General features: G+C 39.5%; 1 protein-coding gene across 5 annotated transcripts in view; it reads left to right on the top strand.

Moving 5' to 3' along the window:
- Window positions 1–10,667: 10,667 nt before the first annotated feature.
- Window positions 10,668–15,847, top strand: part of LOC105017382 (contactin-4) — a 105,089-nt gene continuing 99,909 nt past the window's right edge. For all 5 annotated transcript variants that reach the window (XM_010881950.3, XM_010881949.3, XM_020055176.2 and 2 more), the window contains exon 1: window positions 10,668–10,830. The gene's annotated coding sequence lies outside the window, so the exon portion shown is untranslated. The remainder of the gene's footprint in view (window positions 10,831–15,847) is intronic.

Genomic DNA, 15,847 nt, shown 5'->3' with positions numbered 1-15,847 from the left:
TCATCTACTGCAACATGAAGTTTCAACCTGTGTGTTTTCACCTTAAAGTGAGACAGTAAAAATGTTGATTTTATAGGGAGAATCAAGATGATTTAGGATTATTCTGAACAACAAATTCAGCTTTTCAATCAGACTGTTTGTTGTCCTGTAGGTTTTCTCTTCAACCCCATTTGTAACTAACGCGATTTAATCTTTTCATCCAGCAAATTATTAGAAACAGGTTTGCTAAATTAGAGATGGAGAGAAAACCTACAGGATAGATCCAGGAACAGGGTTGGGCAGCCCTGATGTAGATTTTCCTCAAGAGAGGGATTCTCATTCCCTTCTAGATGTGCTGGGAGGTACTCAAGGCTCCTGTTAGAGTGGCAAGCAAATGATTTACTTTTGCTAAGTTATGTTGTAATGTGTTTTCTTATTGAACAGTGGAGACAATTGTGTGCTTTTCTGGGTTTCAAAAGTACCCTTGGACTTGTAGTTTCCCCAAAGATCCCACCATTGATTGCCGATAACAACACCAAAGTAGTCTAGAGTGATGAGGGTCAGGAAATATTGTGTTTATGAAGTGAGGATGGGATGACCCTAAACACACAGCCAAGACACCTCAGGAGTGGTTTCGAATGTACTTGAGGGGCCCAACCAGAGCCCAGACTTGAACCCGATTGAATATAACTGGAGACCTGAGAATGGCTGTGCAGCAATGTTCCCCTTTCAACCTGACAGAGCTTGAGAGGATCGGCAGAGAACAATGGAGAAAAAAAAACTTCCCAAATACAGACGTGCCAAGCTTGCAGCTTCATACTCAAGAAGACTTGAGGCTGAAATCGCTGCCAAAGGTGCCTTTGTAGGGTAAGTGAATGGGTAGGTGTGTCCAGACTTTTGACTGGTACTGTATATAGGGTTGGGGCATAAGATGAATTTGGGTGATACTGGGTGGAGAGTTACCCTTTAACACAAGGCCTTATGCAATTTGGGACAATCTATTGGAACAGCAAAAGTATATACTGTACTTCAGACAAATAAATGCACCAAAGTCTTCTGAGATATATATAGTATAATAATAAATGAGAGTAGGGTGGTCAATTGTCAGTAAAATGCAAGGCTGAATTCTCATTGGGGGTCAAGTGCAATTCTGTTACCTTTTCATATTTTCAAATTTGCCTTTGTTGAAGCATACATGATAGAGATTTTAAATTTCATGTCCAGTCAAATTGTGGGTAAAATAGTAAAACCACAAGGAGGACACACTGGCCTGGTTGAGTTTACTTTCTTACTCAAACTATTGGAACCATATAACATTACATTGCTATTCAAACCCCAGCCAGGTTGTTCAATATCAGGAAGTTCATAATGTAACACTTTGGGTCCCTCTGGATTTTTGCAGTAATTACTTGAAATGAATACCTTAATTATGAAAACGCTACTGATAACTGGGGTGTACTTTATATTCCTGGATGCCCCAGTATATTCTCTCTGATGATGAAACTGAGATCTACCCTTGCCACATCCTTTCTATTCTGGTCAGTGGGTTTCCACTAGGGATCTGGAAGTATTGATATGCTAACAGGACAGCACAAGAGATACCTTCAAGGGGACTTCTCTTTACATGAATGTCCCCAGAGTTATTATCCATTAATGACTTCACTGTATTTTCCCAGTACCTTGTTGGCAAAGGACCTTGGGCTGAAATCAGATGCTAACCTATTGCTTGTTATTGTACAATTGCAGGAAAGAGGAAGATAATAGTTTTGTATAGTCATCAGTCTAGAGGTTTTATTTTCACCAAGGTTTTTCATCTCCCCAGAATTCTTGACCTCCAGCACAGAAGCCCAGCATGGAGTTGCCTGCATCTGTCCAAAACAGTCTGGCCGACACCAGTCCCCAAAAAGCCAAACATTGGCCAGATGACCAACACCAGCCCAACAAAAACTAGGCCACTCCAGCCCTACAGACAAAGAACATATTTTAGGATGCCATATTTCTAGAGATAACATTTTTACCTAAGTGGGTTTCCATCTCTCCTGGAAAAACGACCCTATAGTCCAAATGTGTCACTAGTTAATATTAATATTTATAGATTATATATTATTGGGAGCTGTTTATTGTGATGTTGAAAAGAGCAAATGAGGGCTGCAACTATAATTTTATCTTGTAATTGTGAAATAACCCGTTTATTTTGTGAGCCACAAACCAGCTCATTGGGGTTTTCTGTGACGTAGTTGGGAGCAGCCCTATCAGTAGAGAGTAGTGGTTGTTGTCAGCAAACTGATAAAGCCTCTCTATTTAGGTCAGCAATAGCATTCATCAAACTGTTGCTATGTGAGATGTTGAAGAGTATGACCTTTTTCAAACAACAAAGTATAACAAGCATTTTATAGAAAGATGAGTTTGAAGATGCATATGCGCAACAGACTAGTGCAGCATGTGTCAATAGGCATGGTGGGAAACAAGCAAAACCATCTATACAGTGAGGGAAAAAAACTTTTGATCCCCTGCTGATTTTGTAAGTTGGCCCACTAACAAAGAAATGATCAGTCTATCATTTTAGTGGTAGGTTGATTTGAACAGTGAGAGACAAACAACAAAGAAATCCAGAAAACCGCATCTCAAAAATGTTTGATTGATTTGATTTTGAATTGATTTGCATTTTAATGAGTGAAATAAATATTCGACCCCTCTGCAAAACATGAATTAGTATTTGGTGGCAAAACCCTTGATAGCAATCACAGAGGTCAGACATTTCTTGTAGTTGGCCACCAGGTTTGCACAAATCTCAGAAGGGATTTTGTCCCACTCCTCTTTGCAGATCTTCTCCAAGTCATTAAGTTTTTGAGGCTGACGTTTGGCAACTCGAACCTTCAGCTCCCAACAGATTTTCTATGGGATTAAGGTCTGGAGACTGGCTAGGCCACTCCAGGACCTTAATGTGCTTTTTCTTGAGCCACTCCTTTGTTGCCTTGGCCGTGTGTTTAGGGTAATTGTCATGCTAGAATATCCATCCATGACCCATTTTCAATGCCCTGGCTGAGGGAAGGAGGTTCTCACCCAAGATTTGATGGTACATGGCCCCGTCTATCGTCCCTTTGATGCAGTGAAGTTGTCCTGTCCCCTTGAGGGTGCAGAAAAACACCCCCAAAGCATAATGTTTCCACCTCCATGCTTCATGGTTGGGATGGTGTTCTTGCGGTTGTACTCATCCTTCTTCTTCCTCCAAACACGGGTAGTGGAGTTTAGACAAAATAGCTCAAATTTTCTCTCATCAGACCACATGACCTTCTCCCATTCCTCCTCTGCATCATCCAGATTTTCATTGGCAAACTTCAGACGGGCCTGGACATGCGTTGGCTTGAGCAGGGGGACATTGCGTGCGCTGCAGGATTTTAATCCATGACGGCGTAATGTGTTACTAACGGTTTTCTTTGAGACTATGGTCCCAGCTCTCTTCAGGTCCTTGATCAGATCCTGCTGTGTAGTTCTGGGCTGATCCCTCACCTTCCACATAATCATTGATGCCCCACGAGGTGAGATCTTGCATGGAGCCCCAGACCGAGGGAGATTGACACAGGTCTGTGAGAGCCGGAATTCTTACTGGTTGGTAGGTGATCAAATACTTATGTCATGCAATAAAATGCAAATTCATTATTTAAAAATCATACAATGTGATTTTCTGGATTTTTGTTTTAGATTCCGTCTCTCACAGTTCAAGTGTACCTTTGATAAAAATTACAGACCTCTACATGCTTTGTAAGTAGGAAAACCTGCAAAATCGGCAGTGTATCAAATACTTGTTCTCCCCACTGTATATTCCCCTACTTATCAGCTATTTCAATCAGAAATAAATAACAAAATATCTCTTACAAACTCGAGATACTTGTACCGGAGTAACCATAGCAACAGGTTACTCCGGTACAGCGGACATTTTTTTAATAGCGTGCGTTGCAGTCAGGCCACCGGTGGGCCACTTTCTTTACAATGCCTTCTAAAAATACCTTGATCAGCGGCTCACCCGTGGCCCGATGGCGGCTAGCTGCTTTTTTGCACTAAAGCCAGCGGGATGCCACACGCCCCAATATTAGGTTTTATTTATAATAATAATCCTTTATAATAATTTTGGTCATGACAATGAACTGAATTAAATCTAAACAATTGATTTCAAATAGTGCAAGATGCATACAAAAAAACATGTGCAATCATGTGCAAATTAATTGAAATACATTTTTTTTTAAATCTAATAGTGCAAGAAAACGTGTCCAGCAACAGATAGTAAAATTACAGTATTTGAATGTGAAAAAGTACAAAATAAACATAATATAATACAAAATAAACAAGGGCTAGAAGGGCAGTAATATACATAAGTATGACCTAGCAGCAATCAATAGTTATTGAATATCATAGATACATCAGTGCAATAAGCTTTTGAATGGTGGCATAACACTACAACTACAGTCAGAATTAAGAACCTTCACACAGAGCTATAAATATATTAAGAGGATAATGCGATCATATACATCACACTGTACATAGCAGCAGTAAAAAAAAAATGTTTGAAACTCCAGGGCTGCAATCCACTGGGTGTTGAAGTGTAGATGTGCGTCCTTGGGGTGGTATGGGCCCACACTGGAATGATTTTCGCTCCTCTGGCGATACACATGTCCGGTCCCTCAAATGTCTAGGAAAAGTTAAGGTTTTGTAAGCATTTACCCTGCAAAACATATTTTTTGAGCCACAGACATGGAACTACTGCCACACAGTCATCCTCCTCCGGGAACAAAACTGCAGAAAACGTCATGACCTGAAAGCAATGTTTAGAAAAGAGGTTTAAAAAACTGGCAGCATAAGGCACACACAGGCTAGCTAAGAACAATGTGGATAAACAAAGACACCTCAGTAACGGAATTGTAACAAGTGCAGGTTTAGTTAGTCTACATTTACTGCCAAGAGAAACATTATCCACATGATGTGGATAATGTTACATAAAGAAACACGATTTAGCTAACATTACGTATCAGTTGATAAGTTACAAAGAGTAAGCATATATTATAACATTCTAATTGTCTAAAACACGATTTAGACAAGTTAGCTAACAATGTTACCATACCTGTTCAACTGTTGATATGCGAAGAAGAACAAAACATCCGAACTTGAGGATAAACAAAGAAACAAAAAATAGTAAGCAACCAAACATGGGTTACTGTAGGTATTTCATCTCAGGCCAACGCTGTTTTTTTCAAGCTCAGTTTCTATAACTTGTTTTCCCCCCAATGGTTTAGAACTTGCGTTCAGCTACCAGTGACTTTGACTAAGTAATTTGAATGTTAATATAATATTGCAAACAGTCATTGTTTAATACAAAATTCTCATTACGTTCTTACTCAGTAACCTAACAACATAACGCTAGTTATTTATAATAGCGCAGAACAGAACACACCATAGCTATGTAGGTGACTCTGCGTTCAATAATTTTCAGTCCAAAGTCCAAAGTTTGTTTCGGGAGTTCATCAAATTGTAGTAAAACAATGTCACAATACACATGTTGTATTGTCCAAGGATATAGCTTATGCCTTACACACTTTGAACAACAATTGTTCCTGTTCCTGAACGAAAGAACCAAGTCACTAAAATGTTCCTACTAGTTTTCATGGTACTACAGCTTGGGATTCCCGGCTTTCAAAATGGCGATTGTCTTGCCTTACGTGCAATTCACATTCGCTATAGCGCCATCTACGGACACAGCAGTGTTTAAACACAGTAAAGAACTGTCCCCCATAAAATATTAAAGTTGAGGTTGTAGGCGAGCGGTTGAGCCCGGTACCATGCAGTGGAAAATGGCCATTAGTTCAGGAAAATATTATGGTAAGCAAATTGCGAGAGACGGCTGTTTCGATGTGTACTGTACATATCTACACAAAGGTCCTTTACACAAGAAATGGTGCAAGTCTATTTTATTTATAAACTACAAATGTTGACCAAAATTCTGTACACTAAGATTTAACAATATTAAAATAATGTTAATACAAATAATCAGTACAAGAATAAAAGGGGTACAATAGTCTCTCTGCTGGAAGAAAATGGCAGCACAAGCAGATACAGAAAATCACAGTGCACGCCCTCTCTTCGGCGGCGAGCAGCCAGGGTAATGTAGTCGGGCGGCTGGTGTAAAGCTGCCTGAGATGTAAATTAGCTTATGCAAATTGAGATCAGGAGAAAAGCGGCAAAAGCTGGCCGCCATCGATTGCTCACTGGGCTATCTTGTTCTTGGGAACCTGTTCTAAACCATCTACAATACAAACACGGCAGAAGTGGCATTTCAGTTCCTATAACAGTTACATATCCTTAATAAAATATAATAGCCACTGTCATAATGCATAAAATGATTGTACTTTTAATGATTTGGAACGTGTTAGGACACACCATTAGAACGATAAGGTTGAGTGACGCAACAATCACTGGTCAGATCGCGGTTTTATTTACTCACATTTAGCTCAAACTGCATTTTTTTTACTTTGTTTCTTCGTTGTAATTGTTTGAAGATCTACATTATGAAATTAACAAGGTAGCAAGTGTTCAAATCGTAATCGTAACAAGGTTTACTTATCAACACACAGCCAACATCACCAGCAGTCATATTTTGCTAATATAAACATAATACGCCAACACAAAAATATTATTAAGGACTAGAACACCTTTCCAACTAACAACTGGGAGAGCTGACTACTGGTCAAAATCGTTGTGTAAAAACGTTTTAGAAGTAACGTTACCCGAAGGTAGCTAACGTTTGTGGGCGTTGCCATGTTTGTTTATCAACCAAAGATAAAGGTGATATGAAGAGTACCTCTCCGACCGGATGGGCATTTACCTTTGCTCGTCTTCTGGACAGATTTGTAGATCTTTTTTTAGGTATACCTTACGACTCCCAGAATCCAGTGCAATATAAATAAACATGGCTGCGCCTATAGGCAGTACGCCTAACTGGCAAAAAAATCTCAACGTAATCTTCAAAAACCTTTTTTTTCATTGATCGTATTTGAAATCCAACACTACTGTTGTTTGCTCCTTGGGGTTTAAAGCCGGGTGTCTCTGTAAAGCACTTTGTGACAACTGCTGTTGTAAAAAGGGCTTTATAAATAAATGTGATTGATTGATTTGTCCATGACTAAATGCCATATGCAATCGGAGTTCATAATTTGTCATAAACTTTTGAGAGCTTCGGAATAACAACGCAAATAAATAATTAAAACACAACCTTTTGTCTGATAGTTAGCATAATGTTTTTGATAGAAGCATTCCAGTATATACCTTTTACGCCGTAATCTTAAAAAATTGTTCAGTATACCTTTTAACAGTATCACTGCTGGTAGTAGTTTGCTAATATAACTTTAACTAGTCGAAATAAGAAATGTGATACATAAGTAAGCATTGTGGTGTTTTTGGACATCTGTATGAAATGTATTATGATATCAATATCCAATTCTGGAACTCTGAGAAAAGGTTAAATCAAATTACCAGATCAGGAGTTACCATAGCAACAGGATTTTTTGTAATTCTTATTAAACAGCTACAATGAAAGGTACTTTCAGAAGAAAAAAACAAACATGGATTTACTGAAATGTAGCTATGTGTGTCAGCAATTTAAATTCTAAAAATATATAAAAATATATCTTACCAAACTCAAGATACTGGAAGCAGAGTCACCATAGCAACAGGATTTATTTTGATACTTTTCAAAAACAAACATGGATTAACTTAAATGTACCTATAAATTGTTAAAAGTTTACTGTACTAATGCACCGGCAAAAAATACTTAATTAAAGTAACCCACAGCAACATTACTAGTAAAGTTCTAATCTAGTTAGCATGTGATTCTTTAGACAGCATTTTTGAGTCCACTAAAAGCTGAAAACGTGTGCAATGGATGATCTAGTGTTACCTCATCACATTTTTGTCCCTCCCACTCTGATTAGCCTGCCTATATTATTTTTCAAAATGCCCAGCTGCTTTTGTATTCTAAGTTGCTACGGTATTTTCAGGAAAGCCTTTCTCTGCATTATCCTAACTGTTCTATACAAATATGCAAATGTGTGTTGGTCCCATGTTTCTTAAAACAAAATATATCTTACTCAAATCAAATCGTTTTTCAATATTTTTCTTGTGGGGTTATGATATAGGCAGGTGCAAACTACAAGCTATCGTCTTGCTATTCATCCACTGCCATCACGTCTTGTTTCAGCATGATTATACATGGCCCATGTTGCAAGGACCTGCACACAATTCCTGGAAGCTGAATATTTCCGTTCTTCCATGGCTGGTAACATACATTATATTTGGTTCAATGTGTACAATATCGTGATTCTCTTCTGGGCCAATATCCAACATCTTGTCACTGCCATTGAAGAGGAGGGGGGGGACATTCCACAGGTCACAATAGCCTGGTAAACTCTATGCAAAGCAGTTGTGTTCTGCTGCTTGAGAGCTTATACTCTATGTTGCATATTATTAAGTCAATTAAGTAAAGCATAACAAAGACAACTGAGTGAAAAGCTAAAGGACCAAGTTAAGAATTAAAGACCTCACTGGGTCTGCACACTCACACATACAAAGGCAGAGAGTTGAAAGTAGTCACAGCCCTCACACGTACAGAGACAGACCGTTGAAAGTAGTCACAGCCCTCACATGTACATAGACAGACCGTTGAAAGTAGTCACAGCCCTCACATGTACAGAGACAGACCGTTGAAAGTAGTCACAGCCCTCACATGTAGAGACAGACCGTTGAAAGTAGTCACAGCCTTCACACATACAGAGACAGACCGTTGAAAGTAGTCACAGCCCTCACACGTACAGAGACAGACCGTTGAAAGTAGTCACAGCCTTCACACATACAGAGACAGACCGTTGAAAGTAGTCACAGCCCTCACACGTACAGAGACAGACCGTTGAAAGTAGTCACAGCCCTCACACGTACATAGACAGACCGTTGAAAGTAGTCACAGTTCTCACATGTACAGAGACAGACCGTTGAAAGTAGTCACAGCCCTCACATGTAGAGACAGACCGTTGAAAGTAGTCACAGCCTTCACACATACAGAGACAGACCGTTGAAAGTAGTCACAGCCCTCACACGTACAGAGACAGACCGTTGAAAGTAGTCACAGCCTTCACACATACAGAGACAGACCGTTGAAAGTAGTCACAGCCCTCACACGTACAGAGACAGCACGTTGAAAGTAGTCACAGCCCTCACACGTACAGAGACAGATCGTTGAAAGTAGTCACAGCCCTCACACGTACAGAGACAGACCGTTGAAAGTAGTCACAGCCCTCACACGTACATAGACAGACCGTTGAAAGTAGTAACAGCCCTCACATGTACAGAGACAGACCGTTGAAAGTAGTCACAGCTCTCACATGTAGAGACAGACCGTTGAAAGTAGTCACAGCCCTCACACGTACAGAGACAGACCGTTGAAAGTAGTCACAGCCTTCACACATACAGAGACAGACCGTTGAAAGTAGTCACAGCCCTCACACGTACAGAGACAGACCGTTGAAAGTAGTCACAGCCTTCACACATACAGAGACAGACCGTTGAAAGTAGTCACAGCCCTCACACGTACAGAGACAGACAGTAGTCACAGCTGACTATATATACTGTGTCTAATCGTCTAATCATTCCACACTTGCCATCACATTTCTAATAATTACCACAGGAACAAAACAAACCCCTAATACAGACCAGTGCCTGCCTGATAGTAGGATGTGGCCCTGTTCTCTATCTCAAGTTCTCTTTCTCCCAAACTAATACATTCATATCTCTGATGTGTAATTAGCATTTATTAGCGTTTACACTTCAAGTGAATTGTGCATACAGTCCACTCATGGTTGATGTCATAGGAAGTTCATAGGAAGTTCCAAACTTGAGTTCACAAGTTCTATCAAGGCAGTTTTTATTCCAGATACTCGTTTTCTGGTCCATGCCCCTACTTAGCATGTTTGTATACCCAGTCATGTGAAATCCTTATTTTAGGGCCTCATTAAGTTATTTCAGTTGAATGATTTCCTTATATCAACTGTTTGTAAAACAAACAATGTATAGCCTAAATATTGTTAAAACTATGATGTTTTTTTCTCGTCAGGACTTGATTTCATAGCTCTGTCTGTGAATTTCAGAGTAGTTACATTTATAAAAATCTCAGCATTTTTCTAAACACAGGGGATATGATTGCTATATTATTGTCAAAATTCAACATCCCAGCATTAAAGAGTATGGGAGTAGTATTCCAAATAATAATGATAATCCTAATAATGGTATTAATAATAATTGCAAATAATGTATGATTAATTGTGTGGCTGCACTTGCAACCCTTGATTATTATGTCTTCAATTATCTTTTTATGTGATATCAGATTTACCATATTAAACTATGAGTTTTTTCCTGAATTCATGATGATAACAGACTTTTTGAAGTAGGAAATACTTGGGGTACTCGTTTGGCCTGCTGTCTGCTGGATGAGACTCCTAAAATCACCTTCATATTCAAAAGTCTGATGTTATATATAAGTTGTTTTGATTAGTAGAAATAACTTACAATTCCTGAGAACAAACATATTTGATACAGAATGTGATTTAGAGGGGGGAGGGGTCTGTGGTGTAGCGTTTTTCTGCCGTCAAAAGCCAGAATCACTTGAAGGAAACAGTTCGGACATCAAGCGTTTCTGTATCAAAAGCGGCTTGACATTCCTGCATTCCGGACGTGTCAACGCCGTCCTACTTTATCCTCATTTTGAAGAATCTCTTCCTTCGCCAGAAGAAACCTGCCTTGTGTTCACTGGTAAAGGTAAGGTTGCATGAAAGTTCTTGTTATGCTACTTCAGTGGTAAATTAAATCTACTGACTGAAAATCAGCAGGTATAGGCTGCCTTGTACCTTTGCGTATTTGTCACAAAAATAGTAATTCCAGTGCATTGAACATACGTATGCTTTGTCTCCTAGTTTCATGAAGATAAAGTTCACAAGCTACTCATCCGAAAAAAAAAAATCGGTTTGTTCATTAGCCTATTATATAACCTTCCGTAGGCTACAGCCGTTTGCGACTCGGAATTGGATTTTAAAGCATAGCGTATTGACGGTACTTTCAAAGGGGAAGGTTATAGTTTTGTGTAGCACTGTGGCAAGCTTTCTAATTGATATTCCCTCCTCATAGCTTTACAATCGGTGAAAATCTTTCAAATGCTGTAGTTGGAACCTGAGAATACAAGCCGAAATACGGTTTTTGTTGGCTTTCGGAAGTTGTTCAGTATGCTATACAGAACGCTTTTTGTATAAACAGCTAGTCTCCTGGAACTGATTGCGCTGTCCAGGGAGCTGGGGCTTAGCTCACCTCCATTCCGCTCCCTTTATCTATCCCTTTCTCTGCGGCAATCCGTGTGTTTGTGTGGTAGTGCGCGTGTTTGACTTAATATAACGGGGACAAAATGTCCACAAACTGTTGAATGGGACATTTAATCCTGTCCCCATTCTGGAAAATGCAATGTGGTTTGACTTCAGTGTTAACTTTAGGGCACACGTTGTTATTGGGTTCGGGTTAGGTTAAAAATTAGGTATTAGATTTAAAATAGGCATTAAGGTTAGGTTAAGTGTGAACACACGCCCGTCATATCTGTTATCCAATATTCAAATATGCAAATAGTTGCATTTCCAGTTTATTTGTTTTGAATACCAGTTCAATAACATGTACTGACAATTTGTGTGTTTCTCAAAATAATAATGGAAACCACATCACTACTGAAAACCATTGGTTAAAACACTCAGGGCGGTTTTCACAGATAAAGCCTAGTCTAGGAATAAAACAACATGCTTAAGCTTTTCTATTGAACTAGATTTTTGTTGTGTTCTAGACTAGGCTTAATCCGTGTTTGCGAAACTGGTCCTAAGATTTCCTGAACTAAATTATGCTTTAACATTGGCAAAAACCATACTTTTAGAGAAAATGTGATTAATAATTTGGGTGTGTCTACAATAGCATTGTTGTCTGAAAACATTTCACAACTCGCCTCAATTTTGCAAGTTATTCTAAAAGATAAATGCATTCATCATCAATCATCATCATCAGTATAGTGAAGAATTATTAACACATTCCCAATCAAACTCATTCCATAAACATTTTGTGGCAGGAAAACAAAATATAAGTGGGGAAACTAACAGCTAGAGTTGTCTACAATGTAGCACATATATAAGCAATGTCATATTTTTGCCGGACCGCATAAGTGGAGCCGGTCAAGAAGAGCAAATGTCTGCCTGCCTGCCGCCTGCCCGCCCACCTGATCAATCGATTGACCATTGTTAAATATTATAGTGTTTAGAGATGCGGACTGCCAAGCATCCGACTTGAGATAGATCCTCGCCACTGACCAAACAAAGTAGGCATTAGGAGTTGTTGAGGATAGGTTAAAACTTAGCTGGCTACAAGCTTCAGTAGCTACATTATAGTAAACCTAAAGTAAAACTATTTACGGTTATGTTGGGATGGACGAACTGCACCTACAAGGAACATTTCGATGTACATGGTGTAGTTCACATAGTGACAGTTCAATTGCCAACCACTACGCTGTTTCCTAAAGGAGTGAACCAGCCATGGAGTGATTGGAGTCATTTTGTTCATTAAAGGTACTGTATAGCTATTAGCCATCTATATCAAATATCCTTTTTCTAATTTACGACGCTGAATGTATTGTTACCTACAAGCTTGCGTAGTGGTTAGAGATGCGACCTGCCACTCAGTCGACCAGCATTCCATTCTCCTAATATACCAAAGCAAGTAAGCGTTAGGATATTTTAGGATAGGCTAAAACTGTGCAGGCTACAACCTTCAGTGGCTACATTATAGTAAGCCTAAAGTAAAACTGTTTAGTTATATTGCGATGAACAAACTGCACCGACAAGGACCATTTCAGTCATTGTGTTGCGATCTTATTATACCTGTTGTTGGTTTGGATGTTAATAAGTAAAGTAGGGAACTAGTTTCGAGAACCTTAAAGTTTTGACTGATTGGTTTGACAATGCAGTAAGTAAACAGACACCACATCTCTACACACGTATAATGTGCAACAACACCCACTGTTTAAATAGTGTAGTGGTTGAAGACACAGTCTGTCACATAGCACAACGCATATTGAATCCAGCCAGGGCAACAACATTCATTCCTTCTAATCGTGGGCCGGCTGAACTAGGCTTGCCTGGTTTCTTGTTCAGAAAAGCGATATGGTATCAGCTAAGATGATGCATGACAATACCTCACTCAGGTCATTATTTCTTGTCTGTCCAGTGGTGGGTCTGTGTTGTGACATGAAGCTGGGTCTGCTCTACTGAGTCACTGTTCTCTGCTTCATACTTATATGGCATCTTTGTTCTAACTGACTTTTATTTGATATGCCAAGTGCAATGAAAGATGACAATGATGACCATCTTGGCTTCCTACATACAGTAGCTGGCAATAAGTTTAGCACAGTCAGTACTTGAAAAACCAAGATTTGTCCCCAGTACTTCCTGTGTTAGAAGTAGTGGGTTCCATTCCCACTGGGGACCGAGTCAGAAATGTACAGTTGTGCTCATAAGTTTGCATACCTTGGCAGACATTGTGACATTTTGGCATTGATTTAGAAAAAATGACTGATCGTGCAAAAAAGCTGACTTATTTAAGCCTAGTGATCATATGAAGCCATTTATTATCACTTAGTTTTTTGGCTCTTTTTTAAATCATACTAATTAGAGAAATCACCCAAATGGCCCTGATCAAAAGTTTACACACCCTTGAATGTTTGGCCTTGTTACCGATGCACAAGGTGACACACACAGGTGAAAATGGCAATTAAAGGTGAATTTTCCTGTCCTGTGGCTTTTTAAATTTCAATTAGGGTCTGTGTATAAATAGTCCATGAGTTTGTCAGCTTTCATATGGATGCACTGAGCAGGCTAGATACTGAGCCATGGGGATCAGAAAATAACTGTCAAAAGACCTGCGTAACAAGGTAATGGAACTTTATAAAGATTGAAAAGGATATAAAAAGAAATCCAAAGCCTTCCGAATGCCAGTCAGTACTGTTCAACCGCTTATTAAGAAGTGGACAATTCGGGGATCTCTTGATACCAAGCCAAGGTCAGGGAGACCAAGAAACATTTCAGCCAAAACTGCCAGAAGAATTGTTCGGGATATGAAGAAAAACCCACAGGTAACCTCAGGAGAAATACAGGTTGCTCTGGAAAAAGCGTGGTTGTTTCAAGGAGCACAATACGAAGATACTTGAACAAAAATAACCTGCATGGCCGAGTTGCCAGAAAGAAGCCTTTACTGCACCAGTGCCACAAAAAGCCTGGTTACAATATGCCAGACAACACCTTGACACACCTCACAGCTTCTGGCACATTGTAATTTGGAGTGACGAGAACAAAATAGAGCTTTACGGTCACAACCATAAGCGCTATGTTTGGAGAGGGGTCAACAAGGCCTATAGTGAACTAAATATCATCCCCACTGTGAAGCATGGTGGTGGCTCACTGATGTTTTGTGGGTTTGTGAGCTCAAAAGGCACAGGAAATCTTGTGAAAATGTATGGCAAGATGAATGTAGCATGTTATCAGAAAATACAGAGAGACAATTTGCATTCTTCTGCAGGAAAGGTGTGCATGGGACGCTCTTGGACTTTCCAGCATGACAATGACCCTCCAGTGGTTACAGCAGAAAAAGGGGAAGGTTCCTAAGTGGCAATCACAGTCTCCTGACCTTAATATCATCGAGGTGTGGTTCATGCAAGACGACCAAAGACTTTGCATGACCTGGAGGCATTTTGCCAAGACGAATGAGCAGCTATACCACCTGCAAGAATTCAAGGCCTCATAGACAACTATTACAAAAGACTGCACGCTGTCATTGATGCTGAAGGGGGCAATACACAGTATTAAGAACAATGCAGACTTTTGAACAGGGGTCAGTTCATTTTTATATTTTTTTGCCATGTTTTGTTTTATGATTGGGCTATGTCCTACAGTTGAATGTGAATCCCATAAGAAATAGAAGACGTGTTTTGCCTGCTCACTCATGTTTTCAAATGTTACATTTATTACTAATTCCCCAAGGGTATGCAAACATTTGAACTATATGCTCTGGATAAGGGCGTCAGCAAAATAAATATGTAAATGTACTTCCAAATGTGAATAAAACAGTAAATTCTGTGCAACTAATCTCCCACACTTCCCTTTGCCATGTATAACACATTTTATCAAATTTGGACCCTACAATATGCTATCAGTATAGGTGGTATTTCCAAGTTGTCCTGGCTCAAGGAGTGATCCATGCACCGTGAACCTTGTCTTGATCAAAACTACTATTTCCCAGAAAGCCAACTCTTTGCTCAGCCCCATCCAGGGTAGCTGTATCCCACTAGATTTTCACCATCAAATGCAATTAAATATGCAACAATACAGTTCTAAAAAAGTGGCACGGAATGCTGTGTTACGGACAGGTAATTGCTGTATTCTCAGCAGCTACTGTAGCTTTGTCTATTATGGTGCTTAAACATCCTCTATGCACGCAGCTTTGAGCAACAATTTTGGAAGAGACTGTAATTCCCTAATAATCAATCAAAGATGTAATTGCCTGAAAATTAAAGGGAAATAATAAGAGTCACTTTGTCAGCCAAAACAAACGCTTTCTAAGAAAAAGAAAAACATTATGAAACGTTGTGAAACAAACATGCCACCTCTACTTGATCGCAAATCATTTGGGGAGGGGAGAGAGGGTCTCACAGACTGGATGCCCTGGAGAGGCAATCTCCTACAAAGTTGTCCCAGCTCTGGAC

The sequence above is a fragment of the Esox lucius genome, chromosome 17 (genome assembly GCF_011004845.1).
Source record: "Esox lucius isolate fEsoLuc1 chromosome 17, fEsoLuc1.pri, whole genome shotgun sequence".
Lineage (NCBI taxonomy): Eukaryota > Metazoa > Chordata > Actinopteri > Esociformes > Esocidae > Esox > Esox lucius.
The sequence above is the reverse complement of the archived record's forward strand: the minus strand, read 5'-3'. Positions and strand labels throughout refer to the sequence as shown.